The 18672-nt window shown below is 39.0% G+C and overlaps 2 protein-coding genes across 2 annotated transcripts in view; one reads left to right on the top strand and one right to left on the bottom strand.

The window, feature by feature from the left end:
• The window catches only part of gpr137c (G protein-coupled receptor 137c), a 58112-nt gene that overhangs the window by 35131 nt on the left and 4309 nt on the right, over window positions 1-18672 (bottom strand). The window lies entirely within an intron of this gene.
• txndc16 (thioredoxin domain containing 16) overlaps window positions 15327-18672 on the top strand; it is a 58965-nt gene continuing 55619 nt past the window's right edge. The window contains exon 1 of the mRNA XM_055863873.1: window positions 15327-15660. The gene's annotated coding sequence lies outside the window, so the exon portion shown is untranslated. The remainder of the gene's footprint in view (window positions 15661-18672) is intronic.

Here is an 18672-nt window from a genome sequence, read left to right as displayed (position 1 = left end):
AACCTACAGAACTTGAGACAAACGCATTCAGTATTAAGCCATGGAACACGTTGATTGGCTGATAAGTGGCCAAGCCCTCATCACGCCTACGACTTGTTTATTCATCAAACCCCAGCCCTTTCACGCCACCGCCACCTACTGTGCTCATAATTCCGGTTGTGAAAATAGCAAAAATATTTCTGACTCACCCCCCGGCCTAATAACACTACCGCCACTGCTTAGATGTACCATTGCTTTAGGTTTGTTAAAATATAGCCCTGAATATGTGAACTTTTTCAGAAATGTGTCATATTACTGAGAACCTGTTCTGAAAATCACTGTATGTATATGGTTCTTGTGGTTTGCTTTGCACGCTATCTTGGTTTATCCTTCCTCTTACTCTCTCCTTTGCCACAAAGCACATATTTCTTTATTTTCCTGAACAGCACTTTGTCACTGTGTGTGTGTGTGTGTGTGTGTGTGTGTGTGTGTGTGTGTGTGCGTGGTCACCCCTGTAGTACCTCAGGGTTAGCTTTACCCTTTCCTCTCCAAAGATGTGTTTGTTGTTTTCTCACCCTCACATTTCCCTATTAACCAAGAATCCAATATCAAGACGTCCACCCTGCAGTACCTCAAGGTTACCTTGACCTCCTGTCCCCTCCACCGTACGAACGTCTCTTCCTCTTACCCTGCTTTCATAACCAAGTGGGAAGGTGGTATTTATCTCATACAACTGGGAAAAATCCACTTGAACATCCCTCCAACTAGTAATTACTGGTGGGAAACTCATATATTTAACCCTGAGCTCTGACTTCTTCCACATGCTGACCTCTGACAGCACATACTACGGAAATTACCTTGATATCAACATTTTCAGCAGTTAAATGCAACAACAAAAAAGGCAATCTATGAATATGATTTTTGAACACTATCATTTGGTTATAAGCACGATACTGTAGCTGTACTTTTAGTTTATGGTTGAAGCAGCTTGTTGGCCATTAGCTAATCTGCGTTTCTCAACAAGTTCAAAGCCCGTGAATACATCCAACTGGTATTTACCACTTCACAACTGGTCATTTCCACCTTCCCACTTGGTTATGAATGCAGCATTAATCTCTCCCGCTTTCTGTTCTTCTTTCTATCGCACTCAAGCACTTCCAACCACCACAGATAAGAGGCACTTTTCTCTAGTGTGAAACTCAGGTAGCATCTGTATATGGGTGATTCTACAGAAGTGTTACAAATTGCAGTCCCACCCCACAAAAAAAGTTACAAAATTTAGGACATTTATTGACACCCAGAATCATAACACATTTTGACATGTTCATAACCATGCCATAATATGTCATAACAGCTGACATAACTTGTCCTAATAAGGTCATAACACTGTCATGACATATATTTAGACTTGTTGTGACATATATTGCATTATTTTATGGCTGGTTATGACACCTACACAAGAGCGTCAAAACCCACAAAACCTACCACACAAGGCAAAACATTCCATTACACCAAAGCGTACTTATCAACAGTATGTTTATGTTATATAACATTTTCTGAAATTGATCATATAAGATCATTGTAATTGCACAGACATTGATTTCAGACACACACCTACCGCAAAGCTCTGTTGCTGATGACTTGGATGAATACAGGAGCAGATTTTAGGAGCAGGACTGATGACTGACACAAGGGCATGCACGTAATAGGCTTATCTGGCATATATGATTTAAAAACTATGTTTTAGTCCAATTAAAGTGACACAGGAGCCCCACCTGTTTTGAGCCCCACATTTTTTTGCAATTTAAAAAAAATTACATAATGATATATATATATAATTTTTTTGAGGGGGTTTGCCTGTTTTGCATCTTATTTTGGCATTAATACGTGTCACATATCAGTTTGCAAACAATGTAAAAAAAAATAATAATAATAATAATAATAATAATTGAGTTAATAAAGCCTCCAAACATGGTCTCTTTTTTGCTTTCTTAACTTCTACTTCATCACAATCCCGGATCCGGGAGCACCCCCATCAGTAAAAAAGCTGACTAGCATAGCCTAGCATAAGTAAATAAGTAAATACTAGCATCTAAATATCATTAAATCACAAGTCCAAGACACCAGATGAAAGATACACATCTTGTGAATCCAGCCATCATTTTTGATTTTTAAAATATTTTACAGGGAAGACACAATATGTATTTCTATTAGCTAACCACGATAGCAAAAGACAACTTTTTTCCCCCACCATTTTTTTCCTGCATAGGTAGCTATCACAATTTCGACCAAATAAAGATATAAATAGTCACTAACCAAGAAACAACTTCATCAGATGACAGTCTGATAACATATTTATTGTATAGCATATGTTTTGTTAGAAAAATTTGCATATTTCAGGTATAAATCATAGTTTTACATTGCAGCCACCATCACAACTCTCACCAAAGCAACTAGAATAACTACAGAGACCAATGTGAATTACCTAAATACTCATCATAAAACATTTATGAAAAATACACAGCATACAGCAAATGAAAGACAAAGATCTTGTGAATCCAGAAAATATTTCAGATTTTTTAAGTGTTTTACAGCGAAAACACAATATAGCATTGTATTAGCTTACTACAATAGCCAACCACACAACAGCATTGATTCAAGCCAACAATAGCGATAACGAATAAACCAGCAAAAGATATGAATTTTTTCACTAACCTTCTCAAACTTCTTCAGATGACAGTCCTATAACATCATATTACACAATACATATAGAGTTTGTTCGAAAATGTGCATATTTAGCGCCACAAATCGTGGTTATACAATGAGAATAGTAGCCAAGCTGCCAACAAAATGTCGGGAGAAATCTTGGGAAGGCACCTAATCTAATCATTAACTAATCATAAACTTGACTAAAAAATACAGGTTGGACAGCAAATGAAAGATACATTAGTTCTTAATGCAACCGCTGTGTTAGATCTTTTAAATTAACGTTACTACGACATACAGCGTGCGTTAAAGCGAGACCGCACCGAAATTAAATGGCGGAATAGGAGTTTTACATTTTTCAACAGAACAACGAATGAACATCATAAATAGTTCTTACGTTTTGATGAGCTTTCATCAGAATCTTGGGCAAGTTGTCCTTTGTCCAAAATAATCGTTGCTCGGTTGTAGATTGTCGCCTTCAACTTTGGAATTAGCAGTAAACATTAGCCATGTGGCCCAGACGTGCCCAACTCACTATAACGCAGCACAAAGAAATATCCGAAAATCGCAATATACTGATATAAACTGATATAACTCGGTTTAAAATAACAACATTATGATGTCTTTAACACCTATATCGAATAAAATCAGAGCCGGATATATCTAAGGCCTATAACGGGAGCTTCCCAGAACGCCATCCTGAGGTCTGTCTTGCGTCATGGCGAATGATGAAAAGAGTGCACCCCACGTTCCCAGACCCTTTATATGGCCTCAGATCTGCCTAGCAACTCCATTCCAATTCTCACTATTTGCTGACATCTAGGGGAAGGCGTATGCAGTGCATCTCGACCAATAGAAGACATGCAAATTAATAAACTGACCCCAGAACAGCCTGCCTGATTTCAGATTTCTCACAAGAAGTTTGCTCCAACTTGAGTTCTGTTTTACTCACAGATATAATTCAAACGGTTTTAGAAACTAGAGAGTGTTTTCTATCCAATAGTAATAATAATATGCATATTGTACGAGCAAGAATTGAGTACGAGGCAGTTTAATTTGGGAACGAAATTTTTACAAAGTGAAAACAGCACCCAGTTCCAAAATGCAGGAGTTTCAGACTAGCTCAGTTCTTTCTGTGGTGGTGGGGCAGCAAGAGGAAAATACAGAGTGGAGGGTTTGGTAATGTTCTCTAGTTGCGCCGTGATTGGCTCAGTGTTGGGTCACTCATGGGGACACAACGTCACTGCCAAATCTAAAAGTAGAGCTCGAAAATTCAAGCCCCTTGGGTGCTGCCAAAGAGTTACATTAGAAGTGCCCATCCAAGAAGGCTCAAGGTCATTGGCCACAGATAAAATGATGTCAAATCAAGTTATATCTACAGTAGCTTAGATTGGACTGATCATGTCAACATCATACTTTCAAAATCTTAGCTAGCAGTCATGAATCAAGTCGACAATCTACTGGCAAATCCTTTTCAATTCTTGTCATATGAAGAGAAATTGTAGATAAAACGTATCGGCATTGCAAAGCAAAGCAATCACTAGCTTGCTATTCAGTGGAGTGGGGGTGTGGTCCCAATTCTCGGTTCAAGTCTCTTTTCCAAACTTAACATGATTAACATTCAACATTGGCCATGCCATCAATGAGGCATGATTTTTGCCGCGCTCAAAACTGTTAACTCAGAACTGGGAAATCTGACTTCAGTGAGTTCAATACAACTGGGAACTCAGGAAAAAAACTAACTCAGACTGGGAAAATACCTTTGAACGGTCATCCAACTCGAATTGTAAGTCGGGAACTGGGCCTCTTTCTAGAGTTACGTCCTGAAGATTACTAACGTCAGTAATGATTTTTTTTGTTACGAGTTCCCAGTTGTCTTGAAAGCACAATAAATCAAGAGAATGCCAGACATTGATGACAAGGTTTGATGGCAAAATTTGCCCACGAAGGACCGCCGCACCACCTTCCTGTTCAAGTGAGCACAGCACAACAAGGTGAGTCCAAAAATGAATTGTATGCTGCTGCATAAATTATATAATATGCCAGGGAGACGTGAATACTGTAGCTAAGAAAGTAATACTAAGTGTATGTTGTGTAGTAAGCTGTTAGTAGCCCATGTGCCTCACTCTAATAATTTGGTCGATGCACATGTAGTCTTTAACCTGTTTTAGAGGAATGTAATTATCAAATATTGTAAAATCTTTCATTGTCTGCTTATATGCCCTTTATTTATTCTACGGTTCTGACTTGGTGTACAGGGAGAATACTGTAAGAATGGCCCATTTTCTGAATTCAGTCATTATACATTTCAAACGTTCTGAACAAAGTTATATTGACTACGTCCATCCTAGCTCACTCATTATTGTCTTAATCGAAATTAATCGTCCCCTTATGCCATAGTTTGTATATCTCAATTGTTAGTAGAAACCACATTTGTTTAAGCAAGTCAGCCATATCAGCTATGTTTTTTTAAAGGCAGTAAATGAGGCTGAATGAACGGTTTTGCTGCCAGACAAGGCTCCGATGATGTGTTGGGACTGCTGTGGCTCTGCTGTTGGGACAGCTTTATGTAGACCCTAAAGGTTTGTGGGCACCGTTTGTCACCGTTATAGTGCAATTAATGTATTGCTTAGTGTTGTGTAGTGGCTTTGCTGGCATGCATCCCCCAATTTCTTTGTTGTTGCTTGCCCCACCAAAATGTACATGCTAAAATTGCCATTGTCCAGGAGTCATAACCATCCATAAAATAACGCAATATATGTCATTACAGGTGTAAATAGTCGTGTAATGACAGTGTTATGACTATATTATCACAGGTTATGACAAGTTATGTCAGCTGTGTCAACAGGACAATAACCCAACACACCTCCAGGCTGTGAAAGTGCTATTTTACCAAGAAGGGGAGTGATGGAGTGCTGCATTAGATGACCTGGCTTCCACAATCCCCCAACCTCAACCAAATTGAAAAGCAGCCAACCATTGCTCAGCAAATGTGGGAACTCCTTCAAGACTGCTTGAAAAGAATTCCAGGTGAAGCTGGTTGAGAGAAAGCTTTGCACATTCTTGGCAGTCATCAAGGCAAAGGGTGGATTTTGAAGAATCTCAAATATTACATATATTTTGATTTGTTTAACACTTTTTTTTGGTTATTACATGATTCCATATGCGTTACTTCATAGTTGTAATGTCTTCACTATTATTCTACAATGTAGAAAATAGTAAAAATATAGAAAAACCAATGAATGAGTAGGCGTTCTAAAACCTTTGACCGGTAGTGTAGGTATTACAGACTCGGTCGACGTTGAACATTTCAGGGATGACACTTGCCAGTTTGTCCGCGCATGCTCTGAGTACACATCCTGGTAATCTGTCTGGAAAGCCTTTAACTTCTACTTCCTCCCAATCCCGGGTCCAGGAGCACCCCCATCAGTAAAAAAGCTGACTAGCATAGCCTAGCGTCACAAGTAAATAGTAGAATCTAAATATCATTAAATCACAAGTCCAAGACACCAGATGAAAGATACACATCTTGTGAATCCAGCCATCATTTTTGATTTTTAAAATGTTTTACAGGGAAGACACAATATGTAAATCTATTAGCTAACCACGTTAGCAAAAGACACCACTTTTTTTACTCCACCATTTTCTTACTGCATCAGTAGCTATCACAAATTCGACCAAATAAAGATATAAATTGCCAATAACCAAGAAACAACTTCATCAGATGACAGTCTGATAACATACTTATTGTATAGCATATGTTTTGTTAGAAAAATGTGCATATTTCAGGTATAAATCATAGTTTTCCATTGCAGCCACCATCACAACTCTCACCAAAGCAACTAGAATAACTACAGAGACCATCGTGTATTACCTAATTACTCATCATAAAACATTTCTTAAAAATACACAGCGTACAGCAAATGAAAGACAAACATCTTGTGAATCCAGCCAATATTTCAGATTTTCTAAGTGTTTTACAGCAAAAACACAATATAGCGTTATATTAGCTTACCACAATAGCAAACATCACAACAGCATTGATTCAAGCCAAAAATAGCGATAACATATAAACCACCAAAATTTATTAATTTTTTTCACTAACCTTCTCAGAATTCTTCAGATGACAGTCCTATAACATCATATTACACAATGCATATAGAGTTTGTTCGAAAATGTGCATATTTAGCGGCACAAATCATGGTTATACCATGAGAAAAGTAGCCAAGCTGCCCAGAAAATGTCGGGAGAAATCTTGGGAGAGGCACCTATTCTAATCAGTAACTAATCCTAAACTTGACTAAAAAAATACAGGTTGGACAGCAATTGAAAGACAAATTAGTTCTTAATGCAATCGCTGGGTTACATTTTTAAAATTAACGTTACTTCAACATACAGCGTGCGTTAAAGCGAGGCTGCACTGAAATTAATGGCGGCTTATGCAATTTACATTTTTCAACAGAACAACGAATTATCAGCATAAATAGTTCTTACTTTTTGATGAACTCCCATCAGAATCTTGGGAAAGGTGTCTTTTGTCCAAAAGAATCGTTGCTCGGTTGTAGAACGTCCTCTTCAACTTTGCAATTAGCAGTAAACATTAGCATTTGAGACAGAGATACCCAAATCCCTAGAACGCCACAAAAATAAATACCCGAAAATCGCAATATACTGACATAAACTAATATAATTCGGTTTAAAATAACAACATTATGATGTCTTTAAAGCCTATATCGAATAAAAACATAGCCGGAAATTTCTAAGAGCTATAACCGAAGGTTCTAGTACGATATGCCAAGGTCCTCCGTGCGTCAGAGCGAAGAGGGAAAAAAACAGTACTTTTCTTCCCAAGCCATCTATAACCTTTCAGATCTACGTAGAGACTCCATTTCAAGTCTCCCTATTCGCTAACATCCAGGGGAAGGCGTATGCAGTGCATCTCAACCAATAGAAGACAGGCAGATTTATAAACAGATCTGAGAACAGCCAGCAAAATTTTGCATTATCACATCCACATAGGAAAATTGCTCTAAGTCCAGTTCTGTTTCACTCACAGATATAATTGAAACGGTTTTAGAAACTAGAGTGTTTTCTATCCAATAGTAATAATAATATGCATATTGTACGAGCAAGAATTGTGTACGAGGCAGTTTAATTTGGGAACGTAATTATTACAAAGTGCCAACAGCACCCCCTATTGAGAAAAGTTAAACAGCCATTAAACTCTGTAACTGTTTTAAAGTCACAACTGGCCTCATGGTGAAATCCCTGAGCTGTTTCCTTCCTCTCTGGCAACTGATTTAGGAAGGATGCCTGTATCTTTGTTGTGACTGGGTGTATTGATACACCATCCAAAGTGTAATTAATATCTCCACCATGCTCAAAGGGATATTCAATATCTGCTTTTTTTATCCTTCTACCAATAGGGGCATTGGAAATCCTCCCTGGTCTTTGTGGTTGAATCAGTGTTTGACACAATGTTGCAAATGTCAGACAGACAGCAAGGTTAATACAAATGTCTAGATGCTTTTTACAGTGGAGATCACGTTTATAAATTGCCTGGCTGGGCTAATGAGACAGTGGATTGCACAGTGAGATGGAACAGTGAACAGGCATTTTAATGTCATAGCCTTAGCCGGGGGTAACTTGTGGAATAGACACCGTCTGGAACGCGGTTTTAACCAATCAGAATCTAGTATTAGACCCAGCTGTTGCATAATATATTGAAAGATACAGTACTCAGGAAACAGCAAAGGGAGCACCCCCTATCCACATTGACGGGACAGCAGTGGAAATGGTGGAAGGTTTTAAGTTCCTCGGTGTACATATCACCAACAAACTGAAATGGTCCACGCACACAGACAGTGTGGTGAAGAAGGCGCAACAGCGCCTCTTCAACCTCAGGAGGCTGAAAAAATGTGACTTGTCACCTAAAACCCTCACCAACTTTTACAGGTGTACAATTGAGAGCATCCTGTCGGGCTGTATCACCACCTTGTACGGCAACTGCACCGCCCACAACCACAGGGCTCTTCAGAGGGTGGTGCTGTCTGCACAACGCATCACCGGGGGCAAACTACCTGCCCTCCAGGACAACACGCGATGTCACAGGAAGGCAAAAAAGAACATCAAGGACAATAACCACCCGAGCCACTACCTGTTCACCCCGCTTCCATCCAGAAGGCGAGGTCAGTACAGGTGCATCAGAGCTGGGACAGAGATAGATGCTGTTTTTCAATCTCAAGGCCATCAGATTGTTAAACAGCAGCCACCACCAGCACAGAGAGGCGGCTGCCTACCTACATACATATCATTGGCCACTTTAATAAATGGAACACTAGTCATTTTAATAATGCCACTTTAAGAATGTTTACATATCTTGCTTTACTCATCTCATATGTATATACTGTACTTCACTATCTATTCTTTACTATCTATTGCATCTTAGCTGCTCTGTCACTGCTCATTCATATATTTTATACTTATATATTCTCATCCCATTCCTTTACTAAATTGTGTGTTTTAGGTTTTGTTGTGGAATTTTTCAGATATTAGGTTTTGTTGTGGAATTGTTAGATATTACCCGTTAGATATTGCTGTACTCTCGGATCTAGAAGCATAAGCATTTCTCTACACTCACAATAACATTTGCTAACCATGTGTATGTGACCAATAAAATTTGATTTGATTTATCTAATTAGTACTTTCTCTAAAGAACGCTGTCCCACCTTTTTGATGTCACTATCGAAACACACATTGAAAGACAGTAGAATGAATGTGCCTTAAACCACAATCTTACAAATATCCCCAGTCGACAGAATTGCACCTGTCTCCTCGTCTTAGCATGGCCTTATCGTGAGTATGTCTGCAAACATTTGGGAGAAAATGAATGAGCAAGTTGGTAAATCTGAATGTATTTGTGTCACTACCGAACATCTAATACAGGGATGGGCAACTTTGATGGGGGCGAGCACCATAAAAAATATGAACTCATTATGAGGGGCCACAGTGGCTCGTGGGTCTGAGTATCCACATCCATACCCACACATGTAGTCAGAGCTGGCCCTAGCCATTTGGGGGCACTAGGTGAAATGTTGTTTTGAGCAAATAATTTTAATCGGCCCTGCAATTTTAGAAATGTTGACATAGGGTGGAAAGAAATATTTGCAGTTTTAAATATGATATCCGAGTGAGAGTGACAAACAAAATCAATGTAGGACCCCCCAGTCATAATTTGACCATGATTACTACAAGTTTAGATTAGAGGTCGACCAATTATGATTTTTCAACGCCGATACCGATACCGATTATTGGAGGACCAAAAAAGCCGATACCGATTAATCGGGCGATTTTTATTTTATTTATTTGTAATAATGACAATTAAAACAATACTGAATGAACACTTATTTTAACTTAATGTAATACATAAATAAAATCAATTTAGCCTCAAATAAATAATGAAACATTTTGGTTTAAATAATGCAAAAACAAAGTGTTGGAGAAGAAAGTAAAAGTGCAATATGTGCCATGTAAGAAAGCTAACGTTTAAATTCCTTGCTCAGAACCTGAGAAAGCTGGTGGTTCCTTTTAACACGAGTCTTCAATATTTCCAGGTAAGAAGTTTTAGGTTGTAGTTATTATAGGAATTATAGGACTATCTCTCTCTATACCATTTGTATTTCATTAACCTTTGACTATTGGATGTTTTTATAGGCACTTTAGTATTGCCAGTGTAACAGTACAGCTTCCATCCCTCTCCTCGCTCCTACCTGGGCTCGAACCAGGAACACAACGACAACAGCCACCCTCGAAGCAGCGTTACCCATGCAGAGCAAGGGGAACAACTACTCCAAGTCTCAGAGCGAGTGACGTTTGAAACGCTATTAGCGCGCACCCCGCTAACTAGCTAGCCATTTCACATCGGTTACACCAGCTCAATCTCGGGAGTTGATAGGCTTGAAGCACAGCGAAGAGCTTCTGGCAAAACGCACAAAAGTGCTGTTTGAATGAATGCTTACGAGCCTGCTGCTGCCTACCACCGCTCAGTCAGACTGCTCTATCAAATCATAGACTTAGTTATAACATAATAACACACAGAAATACGAGCCATAGGTCATTAATATGGTCGAATCCGGAAACTATCATCTTGAAAACAAGACGTTTATTCTTTCAGTGAAATACGGAACCATTACGTATTTTATCTAACGGGTGGGATCCATAAGTCTAAATATTCCTGTTACATTGCACAACCTTCAATGTTATGTCATAATTACGTAAAATTCTGGCAAATTAGGCGGCCCAAACTGTTGCATATACACTGACTCTGCGTGCAATGAACGAAAGAGAAGTGACACAATTTCACCTGGTTAATATTGCCTGCTAACCTGGATTTCGTTTTGCTAAATATGCAGGTTTAAAAATATATACGTTTGTGTATTGATTTTAAGAAAGGCATTGATGTTTATGGTTAGGTACACATTGAAGCAACGATACGTACTGCATCGATTATATGCAACGCAGGACACACTAGATAAACTAGTAATATCATCAACCATGTGTAGTTAACTAGTGATTATGATTGATTGATTGTTTTTTATAAGATAAGTTTAATGCTAGCTAGCAACTTACCTTGGCTTCTACTGCATTCGCGTATCAGGCAGGCTCCTCGTGGAGTGCAATGTAATCAGGTGGTTAGAGCGTTGGACTAGTTAACTGTAAAGTTGCAAGATTGAATCCCCCGAGCTGACAAGGTAAAAATCTGTCGTTCTGCCCCTGAACGAGGAAGTTAACGCACCGTTCCTAGGCCGTCTTTGAAAATAAGAATTTGTTCTTAACTGACTTGCCTAGTTAAATAAAGATTAAATAAAAGGTGTAAAAAAATAAACAAAATAAATCGGTGTCCAAAACTTGAAATCGGCCCTAATTAAATCGGCCATTCCGATTAATCGGTCGACCTCTAGTTTAGATAGCTGGCTAGACTAACTTACCAATGTAAAAATAATTCCTGACATGGGTTAATTGAGTGAATGTCAGTGACAAGAGAAAAAGTGCTGAGCACAACCACATTTCTAAATTGCACCTTGAGTATTCTACTACACTAACTCTCAACTTTAAGTTAAGACCTCGACTGAGCTCCAAAACAATTATAAATGTGAAATTGATCTGCGGGGCATACAAAAGTGGGTGGCCTGTGCCAAGCCAGCTGCCCATCCCTGATCTAATATTTCAAGAAATATGTAAAGTACGGTCTTGGGACTAAAACATATGTTTGCTGGGAAATAAATAAATAAAAACGCAACATGTGAAGTGTTGGTCGCATCTTTCATGAGCAGAAATAAAAAAGCTTATTTTTATCTCAAAAATATAAATGCAACATGTAAAGTGTTGGTTCCATCTTTCATGAGAACCCACCCACCCCATATTTCTCTCAAATCCTGCACACATTTGTTTATATCCCTGTTAGTGAAGATTTGTATTTTGCAAAAATAATCCACACACCAGAAAGTCTAACATATCAAGAAGTTGATTAAACAGCATGATCATTACACAGGTGCACCTTGTGCTGGAGAAAACAAAAGGCCACTGTAAAAAGTGCAGTTGTGTCACACAACACAATGCCACAGATGCCTCAAGTTTTGAGGGAGCCTGCAATTGGCATGCTGACTTGCAGGAATGCCCACGGGAGCTGTTGCCAGATAATTGTATGTTAATTTCTCTACCATAATCTGCCTCCAATATCGTTTTAGAGAATTTGGTAGTTCGTCCATCCACCATTTTGTGGGGAAAGACTGGAATTCATAGATTAGGGCCTAATTCATTTATTTCAATTGACTGATTTCCTATATATGAACTGTAACTTAGCAAAATCTTTGAAATTGTAGCATGTTGCGTTTATATTTTTGTTCAGTATACATCTGTCCAAATGGAAGATAGCCAGCCATATGCTAGCTACAGGGATTCTTTGAAGTACAAAATAAACAAAACAATCACAAACAAAATAATTGACAGCATAGAGAGCTCATCTTTGTATTTGTGCCATTATGGCGTCTGTGACTGCACAGGCAGCACCATTGAAGCCATCTCTTCTTTTAAATGTGCCTACGCCATGCTCTACCAACTGAGTTACAGAGAAGCACCATGTGGGTAGAGGACAAGTACACACTTTAGGAAAAAGTGTAGAATATTGAGATGCATAGCCAGCAGGAGCACTCCAACCCTCCAAGAGCCCAAACATTGAGATAAATTTGGCCAAAACATAGATGTCTATAATGTGCTATACTCTACTGTGCTCTACTGTACCCTACTGTGCTCTACTGTACCTTACTCAAGTTTACTCTAGTTACATTTCTTACAACCACATACATTCGGTCTTTAACTTGTCATGGTCTCAACTCACTGGGTCTGGATCATGGGATCAATGTCATGGTATAAATCTTGGTCTTGGCATGATACTGAATATTAAACTTCTTATGGCTGCAGTCCCGGTAACGGGACCGATATGACAACAGCCAGTCCAAGTGTAGGGCGCCAAATTCAAAACAACAGAAATCTCATAATTTAAATTCAGACATTCATGTGCCTTATATCATTTTAAAGGTAATCTTGTTGTTAATCCCACCAAAGTGTCCGATTTCAAATAGGCTTTTCAGCGAAAGCACTACAAACGATTATGTTAGGTCACCACAAAACCACAATAATCACAGCCATTTTTTCCAGCTAAAGATAGCTTCACAAAAACCAGAATAGAGATAAAATGAATCACTAACCTTCGATTATTTTCATCAGATGAAACTCATAGGACTTCATGTTACACAATACATGCATGTTTTGTTTGATTAAATTCATATTTATATCAAAAAATCTGAGTTTACATTGAGGCGACTAGATTCACTAAATGCAAAAACATCAAGTGACTTTGCATAGCTCATCATTTCAACAGAAATACTCATCATAAATATAGATGATAATACAAGTTATACACATTGAATTATAGATATACCTCTCCTTAATGCAACCGCTATGTCAGATTTCAAAAAAGCTTTACGGAAAAAGAAATGCACGCTATAATCTGAGACGGCGCTCAAAAATAGCATACCACAGCTGCAAAGATGGCGTCACCATAAACACAAAAATACATGATAAATATTCCATTACCTTTGATGATCTACATCAGAAAGCACACCAGGAATCCCAGGTCCACAATAAATGTTTGTTTTGTTCGAAAAAATCTATTAATCTCACAGACATAATTCAAACAGTTTTAGAAACTTTAGAGTGTTTTCTATCCAATACTAATAATACTATGCAAATATTAGGAACTATGACTGAGGAGCAGGCCGTTTGATATGGGCACCTTTCATCCAAGCTACTCAATACTGCCCCTTCAGCCATAAGAAGTTTTAACTTAGTACTTGGTTTATAAACCATAGGCAATACAATTTGAAGAAGAAGACAATATTCACTGACAACCCAGTTGACCACTCTTGAATGTCCAATGCAGGCATTTGTTTTCTCTCAATTAAGTACCTAGCAAAAGCACCTAGCAAAAAATGATTTGTTTCTTTTTCACCATTTTGATTAAAAACAATCAGTAAGGTACTTAATTGTTACCCAGAAATGATTTGATAGAGATAAAAATGGCTGCATTGGACATCAACATTATCACTACTGTGCATGGTTCTCCCTTTATTGCAACTTTTTCACTATGTTGTTTCGATATTGACAAATTTAGTGGGGTGGTAAGGAATTCAGGTAAATATTTCAAATATGCAACACAAACTAAGTGTGTGAGTAGTATTTATGTCTACCTGACATATGATGGAAGATGTGTGCTGATTTTTTGGGGGGAAAAATAGGATAAAAATGTGCATCACTGCATCACTTCTGTAGAATGGCCCATATCTACTGAGATAAAATAATCTTAGATCAATATTGCATAGTAAAAGGCGTCCCAGGTGGCGCAGCAGTCTAAGGCACTGCAGTGCTTGAGGCATCACTACAGATCCGGGTTTGATCCCGGGCGGTGTCGCAGCCGGCCGCGACCGGGAGACCCATGAGGCGACGCACAATTGGCCCGAGTCTGTACGGGAGTTGCAGCGATGGGACAAGACTGTAACTACCAATTGGATATCACAAAATTGGGGAGATAAAGCTGTAAAAAGCCAGAAATATATATTATATAAAAATGTATATACTGCATAGTAATACAAACACAAAACAGTTACCTACACCTCGGCAGAAAAATGCCTTCTCTCAGGGTTTCCCAAACTCGATTCTCGGGACCCAAAGGGATGCACATTTTGTTTTTTGCCCAAGCACTACACAGCTGATTCAAATATTCAACTAATTATCAAGCTTTGCCCTATCTTCTATTGTGTCACTAGGCAGGGAGTCTTGGCATAGCTTTTATATAACTACTGTGAGAAAGCCCACAGACACACTCTTGGTAATGCGTCCGTCTGATGACTCAGCAAAAAAAAAAAATAAGCTTCTTCAACTAAATTACCCTTTTTATCCCTGGCTGTCTCCGTGGTTCTCTGGCAGATTTACAGGGGCTTAACACATCATTTCCTGTTGACCTTTTCCCTCTCTATGAGGATGAACAACCCATTCAGAACTGCAGAAGCATCCCGTAGCCCTTTACACTCACAGCCCCTGTCATTGTGTACACGGGTTAAAAATGGTAGATTTGGTCATTGAAATGTGCCTCAATTGGAACGCAGTGGCTGTACAGTAACATACTATATATGATGTCAGAGCTCAATCTGTTCGCTTTACCGTGCTGTATGGGTTTCAACTGAGCCATTCTAAATGTGTGTACCAAGCGCAACAAAAAGATGCCGCCATCCCCATTGTTGCTATCTGAGTGAGGGCAATGCAGTAAATTCGAGAGGAGTTGATGTGTTCTGAAAGATGAGACGTTGAGGATTATAATAAATACCCCTTTGATGTCATGCAAGTAAACCCACACACGGGGTGAGTACAAATGTGCATTTCACATTTCAAAATGTAAACTCATTTCATTTATAGTAGAAACATTTATGATCGCTATGAATGATGTACAGTCAGTAGGATGACATGCGTCATACCCCGGGTTGTCCTGAACAGAATGAGCCGTATTGTGAAGAAAGTTAGTTGCGGAACACACACTCGAATGCCCTCATGACTCAATTAAGTGCCTTGTGAAAGCCTAACACTGTAAGATCTGTAAAATACCATTTAAAAAGAGATCGTATTGTATAATTTAGCTAGTCATGTTGGCAATAGTTCAAATTCTGCCCAACTGACCCAGATTAAGACTTATAATGGAATGTTTTTGCATTGAGTAAACAACAACAGTAATTGGGTTATGGTGGCGATACAGAGCTGTGTTCCAAACCTCAAAAAACGACCATGTGCTTGTTTCTGTTCCTCAACAGCAAAGCTAGTAGAGCAACAAAGAAAAAGGCCCTTATATTTGAAGGTTCTTTCTTTCCTCGAGTCATAAAGTGCATTAAAATTACGTAGGAACTGTGCCGTTTGGAGAGATGTGTAGCCACTTGGAGAAACCAGTTAGTCCTCTCACTCAAACCCTTGTAATAGTTTTTTTTCTTATGATGCAACTACCCCACAAATTCAAGGAATATTCTTCTTTATATTACTGAATGTATCCAGAGTATTTTCAGATTTTGTTATTTGAAAAATGCTTCAATAAGTACAGTGTAAAATGCACATAAAATCAACAGTAATCTTATGTCTAATAATTTCCCCATAATCTCCAAAATGCATTTTATATTTATTCTGTTAGAAACATTTACATTTTGCCTTATCCACATATGCCAATTTCCATGAGTGTAAAGGGTTAATGTAATGTAATCCTTCAGTCAATCACAGTGGACTGACTCTAAGGTAAAGATCAATGTATACTGAGGTATCAAATCTGAGAGATGTGTCTACGCAAATTTCTCAAAAACGTATGTTATTAAAAAAAAGTTATTATGATTGTAGTAACAGCTTTATAAATAATATCGATTAATATATGCCATTTAGCTGACACTTTTATCCAAAGTGACTTATAGTTATGCGTGCATACATTTTCTGTATGAGTGGCCCCAGCGGGAATCAAACCCACAATCCTGAAGTTGCAAGCGCCATGCTCTACTAATTAAGCCACAGAGGAACACATCTAAACTTTAGAAGCTTTCAGTTGAGGGCTAAAGCTGAGAGTAGTAGATGAGACAAAAGTATTTTGAGCATAAGGAAGGATTTTATTGCACTGATGCAATAGGAAAGGAAGCCCATTGGGTTAATACATCTGGGATGTGTTCAGTAGCGCACACTGTCACACAACACTTTGCAATAAAAACAAACAAAAAAGCAGTGTTCTTATTGGAAAAGTTCAGGCACCTCCCCATTTGACTATGTTTCATAACATTTTTGTCCCTAATGAACACGATGCAGATTTCAGCAGACAGATGTTTATATGGGAGAGATCGAACCGTAGGTTATATGACTTCAGTATTGTGAAGATATGCAGGGTCATGACTTCAAGTCAGAGGAATGCAAGATTCTATTGTGTCCTCAGGGTCTAGCGCTGGCTTTGACAACTTCACGACTGGCCTTAACCCAGTTTCATTCATGACTTGTGGAGAGGCTGTAAAAACCATTTGACTGGAACTTGAACACGATAATCTGACAGACAAAAACACTGAGACCTGGAAGGGCCTCTGTTTTCAATGCATGGTCCTCTTGCTACAAAGAAAAACCTGTTTGTCCAACCGGAGGTAGACAAACAGAGACAGGCCCCGGTTCCCAGCCTTCTCTCCATCACTCACAGAGGGGAGAGAGAGAAAAATAGAGACACTGGGAGATAAAGAGCAAATGAGAGAGTGAGCGACTAAAAGAGGGAGCAAGAGAAAGAGATAGACACTGGGAGGGAGAAAACAACAGAGGGACTCGGATCAAAAAACCGAGAGCGAGACTGGGAGAGAGAACAACAGAGATAGACATTCGAAAGAAAGAAAGGAGATTTAGGTTGTGAGGAACAGGAAACTCATGGTGGAAATGTTGTTGAGTCAGATGCAGATGACACTCCACACATGGCCCATACTGTCTGAGTCACATGTCACATGTAAATGACTGGTGTAATGTTACACAAACGTTTGTGCAACACCTGCGGCCGGGCAGTCACATTCATGCCACTCTCAGGAGCATAAGCAGAGGCTACCACAGAGGTAGCAGAGACATGCACCTATATGGCCGATGTAGCTAGACTAACTATCCTATCCACATCCTCAAAAACTGTAATCAATGGGCTATGCTTTTCATTTGCAATCACGACGGAAGAAAAACCGAAGGACGGACAATTTCTTGATTTCATTGATAACCACATTCAGGCAAGTCCAGGGGGAGAAACAAAACAACATTCCTGAATCCTGGTATTCCGAAACGAAACAAACGATACCGGTGAATAAGAGCTCTGTTGGACTGGTCTGGTTACCTACTTCCACTGTGTATGTAGGGTGAAGTTGCACCAATACGCAGATCTTGGGTCAGTTTTGCATTTTCCCCAGATTTGGATTAGGGGAGGGAAAGCTGATCCTAAAATGTAGGGTAAACTTCACCCCGGAGCGTATCCCACGGCCAGGTCTGTAGAATTCATAGGGCTTTGGCTGCCAATACTGTGTCATAGTGCCAACTCTGGCCTAGATAGTTAAACATTACTACACAGTACTACGTTCAACACCGCTCCAATCAGTCAATAGTGGTGAAGAAATCTTCACGAGACCACTTGTCTGTGTTGGAGTTTGGGTAGTCTCCTGTTTTTCTTCAATCTTCCGCTCTCAGATCATTTATATCGTCAGGGCTTGCATAGCGACATCCAGTCGGAACTCATTATCTTTGCAAGGACACACCAGCTGACTTGTTACACACTTGTTCATTCTCAGGTGTTTGAAATAGAGTGAATCCCCTAAAAGTTGGAATCAATATTTCCCAGTTTGGGCAGAG

This window comes from Salvelinus fontinalis, chromosome 15 (assembly GCF_029448725.1).
Source record: "Salvelinus fontinalis isolate EN_2023a chromosome 15, ASM2944872v1, whole genome shotgun sequence".
In the NCBI taxonomy this organism is placed as follows: Eukaryota; Metazoa; Chordata; class Actinopteri; order Salmoniformes; family Salmonidae; genus Salvelinus; species Salvelinus fontinalis.
Note: the sequence above shows the minus strand (reverse complement) of the source record. Positions and strands in the feature narration are given on the sequence as shown.